The sequence below is a fragment of the Lolium rigidum genome, chromosome 6 (assembly GCF_022539505.1).
Source record: "Lolium rigidum isolate FL_2022 chromosome 6, APGP_CSIRO_Lrig_0.1, whole genome shotgun sequence".
In the NCBI taxonomy this organism is placed as follows: Eukaryota; Viridiplantae; Streptophyta; class Magnoliopsida; order Poales; family Poaceae; genus Lolium; species Lolium rigidum.
In genome coordinates, this window is record NC_061513.1 from 185,963,366 (window position 1) to 185,978,621 (window position 15,256).

Sequence of the window (15,256 nt, forward strand, 5' to 3'; positions counted from 1 at the left end):
TCTTATTAAGTTGCTCGTTGTGCGATAACCATGTTTCTGGGGACGCCATCAACTCTTTGTTGAATATCATGTGAGTTGCTATGCATGTCCGTCTTGTCTGAAGTAAGGGAGATTTACCACTCATTTAAATGGTTAGAGCATGCATATTGTTAGAGAAGAACATTGAGCCGCTAACTAAAGCCATGAATCATGGTGGAAGTTTCGAGTTTTGGACATATATCCTCAATCTCATATGAGAACATTAATTGTTGCTACATGCTTATGCATAAAAGAGGAGTCCATTATCTGTTGTCTATGTTGTCCCGGTATGGATGTCTAAGTTGAGAATAATCAAAAGCGAGAAATCCAATGCGAACTTTCTCCTTAGACCTTTGTACAGGCGGCATAGAGGTACCCCTTTGTGACACTTGGTTAAAACATGTGTATTGCGATGATAATCCTGGTGATCCGAGCTAATTAGGACAAGGTGCGGGCACTATTAGTATACTATGCATGAGGCTTGCAACTTGTAAGATATAATTTACATGATACATATGCTTTATTACTACCGTTGACAAAATTGTTCATGTTTTCAAAACCAAAGCTCTAGCACAAATATAGCAATCGATGCTTTCCTCTTTGAAGGACCTTTCTTTTACTTTTATGTTGAGTCAGTTCACCTATCTCTCTCCACCTCAAGAAGCAAACACTTGTGTGAACTGTGCATTGATTCCTACATACTTGCATATTGCACTTGTTATATTACTTTGCATTGACAATATCCATGAGATATACATGTTATAAGTTGAAAGCAACCGCTGAAACTTAATCTTCTTTTGTGTTGCTTCAATACCTTTACTTTGATTTATTGCTTTATGAGTTAACTCTTATGCAAGACTTATTGATGCTTGTCTTGAAGTACTATTCATGAAAAGTCTTTGCTTTATGATTCATTTGTTTACTCATGTCATTACCATTGTTTTGATCGCTGCATTCATTACATATGCTTACAATAGTATGATCAAGGTTATGATGGCATGTCACTCCGAAATTATCTTTGTTATCGTTTACCTGCTCGGGACGAGCGAGAACTAAGCTTGGGGATGCTGATACGTCTCCGACGTATCGATAATTTCTTATGTTCCATGCCACATTATTGATGATATCTACATGTTTTATACACATTATATGTTGTATTTATGCATTTTCCGGCACTAACCTATTAACGAGATGCCGAAGAGCCAGTTGCTGTTTTCTGCTGTTTTTGGTTTCAGAAATCCTAGTGAGGAAATATTCTCGGAATTGGACGAAATCAACACCCAGGGTCCTATTTTTGCACGAAGCTTCCAGAAGACCGAGGGATAGACGAAGTGGGGCCACGAGGTGGCCGGACACCGGGCGGCGCGGCCGGCCCCCGGCCGCGCGGCCCTGTCGTGTGGGCCCCTCGTGACGCCCTTTGACCTGCCCTTCCGCCTACTTAAAGCCTCCGTCGCGAAACCCCCGCATCGAGAGCCACGATACGGAAAACCTTGCGAGACGCCGCCGCCGCCAATCCCATCTCGGGGGATTCGGGAGATCGCCTCCGGCACCTGCCGGGAGAGGGGGATCATCTCCCGGAGGACTCTTCACCGCCATGGTCGCCTCCGGAGTGATGAGTGAGTAGTTCACCCCTGGACTATGGGTCCATAGCAGTAGCTAGATGGTTGTCTTCTCCTCATGTGCTTCATTGTCGGATCTTGTGAGCTGCCTAACATGATCAAGATCATCTATCCGTAATGCTATATGTTGTGTTTGTCGGGATCCGATGGATAGAGAATACTATGTTATGTTGATTATCAATCTATTACCTATGTGTTGTTTATGATCTTGCATGCTCTCCGTTATTAGTAGAGGCTCGACCAAGTTTTTGCTCTTAACTCCAAGAGGGAGTATTTATGCTCGATAGTGGGTTCATGCCTCCATTAAATGCGGGACGAGTGACGGAAAGTTCTAAGGTTGTGGATGTCGTTGTTGCCACTAGGGATAAAACATTGATGCTATGTCTAAGGATGTAGTTATTGATTACATTACGCACCATACTTAATGCAATTGTCTGTTGTTTACAACTTAATACTGGAAGGGGTTCGGATGATAACTCGAAGGTAGACTTTTTAGGCATAGATGCATGTCTGGATAGCGGTCTATGTACTTTGTCGTAATGCCCAATTAAATCTCACAATACTCATCATATCATGTATGTGCATGGTCATGCCCTCTCTATTTGTCAATTGTCCGATTGTAATTTGTTCACCCAACATGCTATTTATCTTATGGGAGAGACACCTCTAGTGAACTGTGGACCCCGGTCCATTCTTTTACATTGAATACAATCTGCTGCAATACTTGTTCTACTCGTTTTCACGCAAACAATCATCATCCACACTATACATCTAATCCTTTGTTACGACAAGCCGGTGAGATTGACAACCTCGCTGTTTCGTTGGGGCAAAGTACTTTGGTTGTGTTGTGCAGGTTCCACGTTGGCGCCGGAATCCCTGGTGTTGCGCCGCACTACATCTCGCCGCCATCAACCTTCAACGTGCTTCTTGACTCCTACTGGTTCGATTAAACCTTGGTTTCTTACTGAGGGAAACTTGCTACTGTGCGCATCACACCTTCCTCTTGGGGTTCCCAACGGACGTGTCAACTACACGCATCACCCAGCTGTTGGCGATTTCCATTAATTTGGTTATGGTTTTAGGCTTTTTGCGTCCGAGTTCTTCTATGTAGCTCTCACGCCGGATGCCATCACTGAAAGCGTTGATTGCTCTGTCGACAGATACATCTTCGGCAGCGTTTAGGAGCTTAGTGAATCTCCCGATGTATGAGCGCATCGACTCCTTCTGCTTCTGCTGGCAGTTCCGTAACTCTTCAATCCCGACGGGTCTCTTGTACGTTGCTTGGAAATTGGCGACGAAGGCGTCTACTAGGTCGTCCCATGATTTGATGGAACCCTTCGGCAGCCCCCTTAGCCAAGCTCGCGCTGAATCTTTGAGATAGAGCTGCAAGCACTGCATTGCTGCTATTTGGTTCCCCTTATGCAGAATCACAGTCTGCAGGTAGTCGTCTATCCAAGATCTTGGCTCCTCCTGCCCATCGTATTTGGCAGCATCGGTAGGCGTAGGCTTGAACTTCCTGGGCGGCATCGCCTCGCGGATTCTGTGACTTAGACAGTCGGCTCCCCTGAGCTCGCCATCGTACTCCTGATCCTCGTCCGAAGAATCACTGTCATCCTCATTCCTAGCGGCGCGTCGTCGCCTTGCTTTGTCGATCCTGCTCTGGGTGATTTCATCCCGAGCGTCTCTCGCATGATGCTTCAAACCGCTACCCGGCAGCGTGGTCTTTTCCTTTTGTGGAACTAGGTTATTTCCCAGTATCGCGAGACTTTCCAAAGCGCCTCGATGAGCTTGAGCCATGGATCCTTCAGGGCGCTGGTTGATGAGGTATGCAGCAAGGTTTACAGTTGCTCCTGCAACGGTTTTCGGCCGTGGCATGCCTGCGGTGTCCGTAGTCATGAAGGACTTGGTTAGGTTGGACGTGATTTCTCTGGCGTCATCTTCCGATAGTCTGGATAGCCTTGACCGGTGTTTGCCTGCCACTTGAGTATTTCGAGAGGCGCTCGCCTGCGAGCCTCTTCGCCGTTCACTGGATCGATCTGCCGCAGACAGGCGTCTCTCGAGGGAGGCTTGTTCCTTCGACAGGTGCTCCCGGTTTTTCTCTAGTATAGAGCGGTAGGCATTGAGGGTTCCGACTGAGGTTCCTGCGGGGAGCGGTGTGTTGTTGAGTACTGCTGCTCTGGCGGCTGCCCACTCTTCGTCCGCGATGGTGTAGTCATTGTCGTGATTGCTGGCGCTGTTTTCGAAACTTGCCCGTCTACTGGAACGAGGAGTATGGTCTCCGTTTCCTCTGTGCCTTGTGTTTCATGTGTTGTTGGCGGCATAAACCTGATGGTGTGCTGTTCTTCGGGTGGTCCCTTGGACGATGCTGTCGATACTGTCCTCTCCCGATGAATGCTGGGCATTGCAGATGAACGGCGTGTCGCTCGATCCCAGCCCGTGCCTGGTGTCGCAGTTCAAGCAGTAGTACGAAGTTAACTCCGAAGATGTAGGATCGTCGGATCTGTAGGATAACGTTGCATAGAAAACAAAAAATTTCCTACCGCGAACACGCAATCCAAGCCAAGATGCAATCTAGAAGACGGTAGCAACGAGGGGATATCGAGTCTCACCCTTGAAGAGATTCCAAAGCCTACAAGATGAGGCTCTTGTTGCTGCGGTAGACGTTCACTTGCCGCTTGCAAAAGCGCGTAGAAGATCTTGATCACGATCGCTTCCGGCGCCACGAACGGGCAGCACCTCCGTACTCGGTCACACGTTCGGTTGTTGATGAAGACGACGTCCACCTCCCCGTTCCAGCGGGCAGCGGAAGTAGTAGCTCCTCTTGAATCCGACAGCACGACGGCGTGGTGTCGGTGGTGGTGGAGAAATCCGGCGGAGCTTCGCTTAAGCGTGCGGGATGTGGTGGAGGAGAGAGACCGCTAGGGTTTGGGGAGAGAGAGGGGTTGGGCGCCGGCCCTCTAAGGGGTGCGGCCAAGGCTGAGGCTTGAAGTGATCAGCCCCCTCTCCTATGCCCCTCATTATATAGGTGGAAGCCCCAAGAGTTCTAGTCCAAATCTTCGAATAAGACCCCAACACTAAAACCTCCCAAAAGTGGGAAACCTACTCAAGGGGGGAGTCCTACTCAAGGTGGGACTCCCACCTTTCCTTGAGGTGGGGCTGGCCGGCCACCAAGGTGGAGTCCACCTTGGACTCCTCCCCTTTAGGGTTTGGCCGGCCATGCTAGTGGAGTCCCTCCGGGACTCCACCTTCCATAGTGCCATTTTTCCGGACTTTTCTAGAACCTTCTAGAACCTGCCATAAATGCACCGGATCATTTCCAAACTTGGAATATGACTTCCTATATATGAATCTTATTCTCCGGACCATTCCGGAACTCCTCGTGATGTCCGGGATCTCATCCGGACTCAGAACAAATATTCGAACTCCATTCCATATTCAAGTTCTACCATTTCAACATCCAACTTTAAGTGTGTCACCCTACGGTTCGTGAACTATGCGGACATGGTTGAGTACTCACTCCGACCAATAACCAATAGCGGGATCCGGAGATCCATAATGGCTCCCACATATTCAACGATGACTTTAGTGATCGAATGAACCATTCACATACAATACCAATTCCCTTTGTCACGCGATATTTTACTTGTCCGAGGTTTGATCTTCGGTATCACTCTATACCTTGTTCAACCTCGTCTCTCGACAAGTACTCTTTACTCGTACCGTGGTATGTGGTCTCTTATGAACTCATTCATATGCTTGCAAGACATTAGACGACATTCCACCGAGAGGGCCCGAGTATATCTATCCGTCATCGGGATGGACAAATCCCACTTGTTGATCCATATGCCTCAACTCATACTTTCCGGATACTTAATCCCACCTTTATAGCCACCCATTTACGCAGTGGTGTTTGGTGTAATCAAAGTACCTTTCCGATATAAGTGATTTATATGATCTCATGGTCATAAGGACTAGGTAACTATGTATCGAAAGCTTATAGCAAATAACTTAATGACGAGATCTTATGCTACGCTTAATTGGGTGTGTTCATTACATCATTCATATAATGATATAACCTTGTTATTAATAACATCCAATGTTCATGATTATGAAACTAATCATCCATTAATCAACAAGCTAGTTAAGAGGCATACTAGGGACTTCTTTGTTTGTCTACATATCACACATGTACTAATGTTTCGGTTAATACAATTATAGCATGATATATAAACATTTATCATAAACATAAAGATATAAATAATAACCACTTTATTATTGCCTCTAGGGCATATCTCCTTCCAGTCTCCCACTTGCACTAGAGTCAATAATCTAGTTTACATTTGTAAAGATATAACACCTTGGCCTTATGGTGCTTTATCATGTATTGCTCACGGGAGATGTTTTTAGTCAACGGATCTGACACGCTCAGAAACGTATGTATTTTGTAATTCATTTGCGTCTCAACGCATCACTCATTTCCAAATGAGTCGGCATTAAATATGTTTGATCTTCCGGTGGAACCTTAATTCCGTTGTCTGAAATATGTCACTAATATTGTCACACACAATATAGCTTCAAAGTTCGACTCTGTCGGAACTGCACCAAGTTCTCAAAGAACCTCTTGACTTAACATCCTTTGACATTGTCAAAATAATGACATACTCTGCCTTCTTTTGTAGAATCCGTCACAATATTTAGAACTCTTCTAAATCTAGCATAGACAACTTCTAGCTCATTGTGCTACCTTTTAAACAACACTTAGTCTAATTTGAGATTGAAATTATATTTTATATGTGACAAAACCAATATCGGTGTAACACCTTACAGCGATTTGTTTGTCATTTCCTTCATACAAAAAATATATATATATATCCTTAGTTCTTCTAAAGTACTCAAGGATATTCTTACTGTCGTCCAATGATTATCATATGAATCATTCGGTATATGCTCATAACACTTTATAGCACATGATATCCGATTGTGTACATATTATTCGTGATCTATAATCACTCATGTGTTTTTACTCATTGAGTGTCGGATACACTCAAGTCTTGTTAAACCTTCACATGACAAGAACATTTTCTTAATATTTCTATATTGAACTACTTCAATATCCATCATATGTACTTTGACTTAAACTTATTTATGTGTTCCAATCTATCTTCATAGATCTTGACACTAAATTTGTTTCGATCCATATCCTTTCATTGAAGTTAATTCTCAATGAAACCTTTTTAATCAAGTATATAATTACATCATTTATAGCCAACTATATGTCACCTACATAAAGTATTATAAATGTGTCTTAGCGCTCCCACTTAATTTCTTGCAAATGCAAGCCTCTTCATCGTCTCTGATGAAATCAAAAACTCTTTGACTATTTCATCTGCTGAAGATTCCAACTCCGTGATACTTACTTCATCCAATTTAAGCTTGTATACCTATCTAGTATTCCACGGACCAGCAAAACTCTTGGTTGTATCTTGTATACACCTTTAATACATACTTCTGATAAGTAATGTATTTTGCCATCCTAATAGCATATCTCATAAAAGAAATATGTAGTGATTACTAGAATAATCCACATAGACTATAAGCATTGCTACGGAAGATCTAATCTTATCGTAGTCAACTCTTTGAACTTTGTCGTAAACAATTTTTCAACAAGTCGAGCTTCTTCAAAGATATTTCATCTAAGTCTATAGATCCATTTACTTTCAAAAAGTATTCATCTATTATGGATTTCATGGTGCATGGCCATTTTAACGGAGTCCGGGCCCATCATAACTTCTTTGCTTGTAGTTGGTTTATCATTGTTCAAAATCAATCCTTTGTCCACAAATCATTTATTTGATCACAAAGTAAACCATACCTACAAGGTTCAATATGTACTTCGATCTCCATGGCTAAAACAGTTTGTAGTCATAGGAGCCATGATCGTCGTGGCCGCTTCCGGAACCAATTCCGATGCTGCGTTACTCTGATCATTATGCTCAGGTTCATAAACCTTATCAAGTTCTATTGTCCTCCCACTCAAAAACTTCGCTAGAAACAATTTCTTGGAAATAAGTAAGAAACATTGACAAACACTTTTGTCTTTGTCTACATAGTGGGAAGAATTCCCAATCAATTCTTTGGAATAACCAACAAAGACATTCATCCGATTTTGGTTGTAAACTTTTTTACTTATGCTATGCATACCAAATTTTTTAAGAAAAGACTATTAGGATTCATACCCATGCCATAACTCGTATGGTGTCATTTCAACGGATCATGATGATGCTCTATTAAGTGTAAAAGCGGTAGTCACTAAAGCATAATCCACAAAAAATATAATGGCATCAATATTTTATCTCATCATTAATCCAACAAGGTTTGGATACGTCTTTGGGATACTTCATCATTACTATGATACTCCAAGAAACGTGAGTTGTAGAACAACTTCATAACTCTCTTAGATGTTCGCTAAAACTCTTAATTCAAATATTTCCACCATGATCTAATCATAGATATTTGACTTTTCTATTACGATGATTTCCACTTCATGCTGAAATTTATTTGAATCCATTCAAATGTTTCAAACTTCTTCCTTATTGAATATATCCACATATATACTCAATTCATTGTTGAAAGTTTTCATGAAGTAGAAGAATCTCCCGCACACAACTATGCCCAGTGAACCACATATATCATTATGTATGTTTTCACTAAGTTAATTGCCCGTTCAACTCTTGGCCTATGAATGGTATTTCAGTCATTACTTTTTAGAAAAGATTTTGCAAGCGCCAAACGATTCAACAAATCAAATGACTCCAAAAATCCATTTGCATGGAGTTCCTTCATGCGTTCCTTTCTAATATGACCTAAATGGCGGTTCCACAAATAAGTGGAATTCAAATCATTTGCCTTATGGCATTTTAGCGTCGATATTATGTTGTGTATGTTTCACCATTAAGATTTATAATAACTTATCCATCGTATATGGAGTAATGTCATAATTTGAACAACTCATTGTTTTCATTTGACCGGAGCAAAATAACAATTATTAAGTTCTTTATTATAAATTCTAAGGGCTAGATAGAATGCCAACGATGAACATAATAACACTTTATTTTTGTTCCAAACGTGCATTCCTATCATATTACTTGTCAGTCACTTAGGCCATTGTATTCTTGTATTGCGTTGTTTTGTATGACACTTCATACCAACCAATATGGTACTAATACCCAAGAATTTCATTGTGTGACCAAACAAGGAATACATTCATAACATGTAAATCATTTATATACACCTGAGCTAGACTTTCTAGTATTTTCTTTCTTTACGCCAATAATCTTTTTGTAGTTTCTCTTTTAGCTTTCCTCATTATTCGGAAAAACACTTCAACATCAATAACTTCTAGGTTTGTTGGTCAAATACCAATAACCTTGAGGTTCTTACTTTGAAGTTGATCATCATATGACAAGTGTTCCGGATTTCACTATTAGTAACCTTTTAATATGATGAACAATTTCACTCATAATATTATCATATCATGAAGACTTTTCGAGACCATGTCTGTACATGCTAGGCTCGTAAAGTATAACCTCGATATTCGCATGTGCAAATCTGGCTTGCACCCGTTGTATGAACACGTAGAATCTATAACACCCGATCATCACGTGATGCTTCGAAACGACGAGTCTTAGCAACGGTGCATACTAAGGATGATCACTTCATGGATATGCGAATATTGTTAGTGCCCCAATAGTTGGAGGATTGGGACGCCTTGCGTCTTCAACCTTCGTACATTCCCATAAAACTTATGAGTTTATGTAGTCTCACCAAATTATATTCTATCATCTTGCAATAAGGTCTTAGATATCACATATATCTCATACCTTGATTATTTACGAAAACTAAATTTTCAGCTCCTTACTTTTCAAACTGATTTGAACTTCAAGTTTCACGGAGACAAGATAACTTTAGGTACTAATTGAAAACATAGCTCTTTGAATCAACAATGTGAGGTTTACTAAAAATTTGCAATAGGACTTAATCAATTCTTGATCTTTAACAATACGGTACCAATCCGTAAAGTTTCTTGTCAGATTTTAACAGTATTTCTATCTCAATTACAAGACTAGCGCATGGTAGAAAAACGGATGCCAATACTACAAAATTAATTCAAAATACTACTCAGACTATGTTTATGATAATTAGTTCATGTTTTAATCTAATTACTAATGAACTCCCACTTAATACAACATCCCTCATAGTTGTTAAGTGGTACACAATCCAAATCCACTACACCAAAACCGATCATCACGTGAGATGATGTAGCTTCAATGGTGAACATCAACATGTTGATCATATCATCCATATGACTCGTGTTCAACCTTTCGGTTTCCGTTGTCCCGAGGCCATGTCCGTACATGCTAGGCTCGTCAAGCAAACCCAAGTATTCCGCGTGTGCAACATGGCTTACACCCGTTGTATGTGAACGTTGAATCTATCACATCCGATCATCACGAGATGCTTCGAAACGACGAGCCGTACAACGGTGCATACGAGGGGAGAACACTTTATTATCTTGATATTAATGTGAGGGATCATCTTATAATGCTACCGTCGCGATCTAAGCAAAATAAGATGCATAAAGGATTAACATCACATGCAGTTCATATGTGATATGATATGGCCCTTTTGTCTTTGCGCCTTTGATCTTCATCTCCAAAGCACGGACATGATCTCCATCATCTTCGGGCATGATCTCCATCATTGTCGGCGTAGCGTCAAGGTCAATGGCGCCGTCTCCATGATTGTCCTCCATGTAGCAACTATTACAACTACTTTGAAATACTACTCAACATGAAATTTAAAGACAACCATAAGGCTCCTGCCGGTTGCCACAATACAATAATGATCATCTCATACATATTCATCATCACATTATGGCCATATCACATCACCAAACCCTGCAAAAACAAGTTAGACGTCTCTAATTTGGTTTGCATATTTCACGTGGTTTAGGGTTTTCAAGTAAGATCTAATCTACCTACGAACATGAACCACAACGGTGATACTAGTGTTGTCAATAGAAGAGTAAATTGAATCTTCACTATAGTAGGAGAGACGAGACACCCGCAAAGCCTCTTATGCAATACAAGTTGCATGTCGAACGAGGAGCAAGTCTCATGAACGCGGTCATGTAAAGTTAGCCCGAGCCGCTTCATCCCACTATGCCACAAAGATGCAAAGTACTCAAACTAAAGATAACAAGAGCATCAACGCCCACAAAAAAATTGTGTTCTACTCGTGCAACCATCTATGCATAAACCTGGCTCTGATACCACTGTAGGATAACGTTGCATAGAAAACAAAAAATTTCCTACCGCGAACACGCAATCCAAGCCAAGATGCAATCTAGAAGACGGTAGCAACGAGGGGATATCGAGTCTCACCCTTGAAGAGATTCCAAAGCCTACAAGATGAGGCTCTTGTTGCTGCGGTAGACGTTCACTTGCCGCTTGCAAAAGCGCGTAGAAGATCTTGATCACGATCGCTTCCGGCGCCACGAACGGGCAGCACCTCCGTACTCGGTCACACGTTCGGTTGTTGATGAAGACGACGTCCACCTCCCCGTTCCGGCGGGCAGCGGAAGTAGTAGCTCCTCTTGAATCCGACAGCACGACGGCGTGGTGTCGGTGGTGGTGGAGAAATCCGGCGGAGCTTCGCTTAAGCGTGCGGGATGTGGTGGAGGAGAGAGACCGCTAGGGTTTGGGGAGAGAGAGGGGTTGGGCGCCGGCCCTCTAAGGGGTGCGGCCAAGGCTGAGGCTTGAAGTGATCAGCCCCTCTCCTATGCCCCTCATTATATAGGTGGAAGCCCCAAGAGTTCTAGTCCAAATCTTCGAATAAGACCCCAACACTAAAACCTCCCAAAAGTGGGAAACCTACTCAAGGGGGGAGTCCTACTCAAGGTGGGACTCCCACCTTTCCTTGAGTGGGGCTGGCCGGCCACCAAGGTGGAGTCCACCTTGGACTCCTCCCCTTTAGGGTTTGGCCGGCCATGCTAGTGGAGTCCCTCCGGGACTCCACCTTCCATAGTGCCATTTTTCCGGACTTTTCTAGAACCTTCTAGAACCTGCCATAAATGCACCGGATCATTTCCAAACTTGGAATATGACTTCCTATATATGAATCTTATTCTCCGGACCATTCCGGAACTCCTCGTGATGTCCGGGATCTCATCCGGGACTCCGAACAAATATTCGAACTCCATTCCATATTCAAGTTCTACCATTTCAACATCCAACTTTAAGTGTGTCACCCTACGGTTCGTGAACTATGCGGACATGGTTGAGTACTCACTCCGACCAATAACCAATAGCGGGATCCGGAGATCCATAATGGCTCCCACATATTCAACGATGACTTTAGTGATCGAATGAACCATTCACATACAATACCAATTCCCTTTGTCACGCGATATTTTACTTGTCCGAGGTTTGATCTTCGGTATCACTCTATACCTTGTTCAACCTCGTCTCCTGACAAGTACTCTTTACTCGTACCGTGGTATGTGGTCTCTTATGAACTCATTCATATGCTTGCAAGACATTAGACGACATTCCACCGAGAGGGCCCAGAGTATATCTATCCGTCATCGGGATGGACAAATCCCACTGTTGATCCATATGCCTCAACTCATACTTTCCGGATACTTAATCCCACCTTTATAGCCACCCATTTACGCAGTGGTGTTTGGTGTAATCAAAGTACCTTTCCGATATAAGTGATTTATATGATCTCATGGTCATAAGGACTAGGTAACTATGTATCGAAAGCTTATAGCAAATAACTTAATGACGAGATCTTATGCTACGCTTAATTGGGTGTGTTCATTACATCATTCATATAATGATATAACCTTGTTATTAATAACATCCAATGTTCATGATTATGAAACTAATCATCCATTAATCAACAAGCTAGTTAAGAGGCATACTAGGGACTTCTTTGTTTGTCTACATATCACACATGTACTAATGTTTCGGTTAATACAATTATAGCATGATATATAAACATTTATCATAAACATAAAGATATAAATAATAACCACTTTATTATTGCCTCTAGGGCATATCTCCTTCAGGATCCTACCGACATGGAAGACACGGAGCGGGGAGTCGAGGGCGCGGGTAAACTCGTCGAGCCTGTCAGGCCAGCCGAAAGGTCGAATGATGATGACGCGCTTGGACTCGTCGATCTGGAGGTGGGCGATTCCAGTAGTCGAAGAATCCCTTCTGCGTTGACGTTGTAGTGAATGTTGCCGAAAGTCATCTCCATGTTTCCTTGTAGATCTGAGAAGTTCGGGCGAGAAGAATCTCTGTGTGGGGTGAACTCATAGGAGCCGAACCGAATCGGGCTTCCCAGGTTTGGCGATGACGGTGTCGATGAAGTTGCTGATGAAGTGGTCGGTGAAGTCGCCGGTGTCATGATTGGATCTGCCGATGACCGATCTTGTGCCGACAGGGTTCCCACAGACGGCGCCAATTGTCGAGGGTGCTCCTCGGCAATGCCCTCCGATAGGGGCTTAGGGTTGGTGGAATCCCGCAAGCCGACACGAGACATCGGTTCACGGACAAGCGGGGAGAGCGATTTACCCAGGTTCGGGGCCCTCGATGAGGTAAAACCCTTACGTCCTGCTCGTGTCGTTCTTGATTATAATGATAATGGGTTACAATGGGGTGCCGAATAGTTCGGCTGAGATCTCGTCGAGATGGCTAATCGCTAGGGAGACCTAGCTCTAAGCTTTTGTTGGCTAAAATCGCTAAGATTGATTGTGTGTCCCTCGACAGCCCCTCTCCTGGCCTTTATATAGGAGGCCAGGTCTCAAGAGGCCTCGTCGAGTACGACTAGGTTTACAGTAGATCTATCTCTAGACTTTCCTTGTTCGGCTCCTTCCGCGTCTTGTACTCCAAGGTATCTTCCGTTGCATCGTCCTAGCGGCCCATCTCGCCACCGAGTGTCTTCATGGGCCTCCAACTAGGAAATATAGGGTAGGGCAACATTGGTTACCCGTAAGGTAATGCCCACGTCACCAGAGGTGGAGGGCATGTCAGGAGGAGCAACATCATCCTCTCATGGACGACGGGAGTAGTGAAAAGGGTAGGGAGGGACAACCGTAGGCGAGGAAGGTGACATGGGAGAGGAGAGTGTGGAGGGTGGGGAAGGTGGTGAGGGAGGAGAGGGGGGTCTGGTGGGCGAAGGAGGAGAAGGTGGTGAGAGACTCGGTGGAGCAGGGACCTGAGGCACAGGAGGAGCTGAGTCAGGGAACATGAGAAAAGAGATATCATCCACCGAGAAGGAAGAGGAGGAGGGACACAGGTAGAAAGGACGGGACTCATCAAAAGTGACATCCCGAGATATGCGGATCCGACGACCCATATGATCCCAACACTTATATCCCTTGTGCTCAGGGCTATAGCTAAGGAAGACACACTCAACAGAGATTGAGCAGTCAGCTTGGTACGTTCGCGTGGAGCAAGAAGAACATAGCAAACGCAACCAAAAAGACGAAGAGTCGAGTAATCAGGAGTGTGACCAGTAAGACGCTCAAGAGGAATACCACCCTACAAGGCTGTGGAGGGCTGAAGATTGATGAGATAGGTGGAAATAGACACAGCCTCAGCCCAGAAGTGAGGAGGAAGAGAGGCAGCGATCATCATCGCACGAGCCGTCTCAATCAGGTGGCGATGCTTGCGCTCAGCCACGCCATTTTGGGCATGGGTTCCAGGGCAGGAGAACTAGGCAAGAGTACCCTGCTCAGCAAGAAAACCACGCAACAGCTGGGAGATATACTCACCAGCAGATTCAGTCCGAAAGACACGTATAGGCATGGAAAACTGAGTATGGCCCATGGTAGCAAAACACTTATATATCGAGAGAACCTCGCTGCGAGAAGTCATAAAATGGATCCCAGTGTGGCGAGAGAAATCATCGATGAAAATAACATAGTAGTGTTGGCCCCCCTTGGAATCAAAGGGAGCGGGACCCCATACATCAGAATGGACCAAATCAAAAGGACGCTGAGATACAGACTCATTAGTAGGATAAGGTAACTGATTCTGTTTACCAAGCCTACAGCCTTGACAACCCTGAAGCGAGATATCTCCTGAGACAGGCCCCAGAAGACCTCGACGAAGCAAAGACGACAAGCGAGAACCACAAAGGTGACCAAGACGATGATGCCATTGCTGAAAGGAGGCGGTAGTGGAAGCAGCAAGCACACGTGGGGTAGTCGGTGAGGTGGTAGAAGAAGGAAGCCAGTAAAGCTCCCAAAGTCCCTGGGAGTCACGGCACCGAGGGCCAGCCCCAACCAGTGCCCGAGTGTGGGTGTCCTGAACAGAACAAGAATCAAGATCAAGAATGACCCGACAACCAGAATCAGCAAGTTGAGCAGCGGAAAACAAGTTCATGGTAAGACGGGGAACATGAGAGACATCAGGAACGGAAAAGGAGGGAGTAGAAAGAATGCCACGACCAGCAACAGGAAGAGAAGTACCATCAGCAGTACAAACATGAACATGAAGAGGTAGAGGTCGAAGAGAAGAAAGAGAGGAAGAATCCGCCGACAT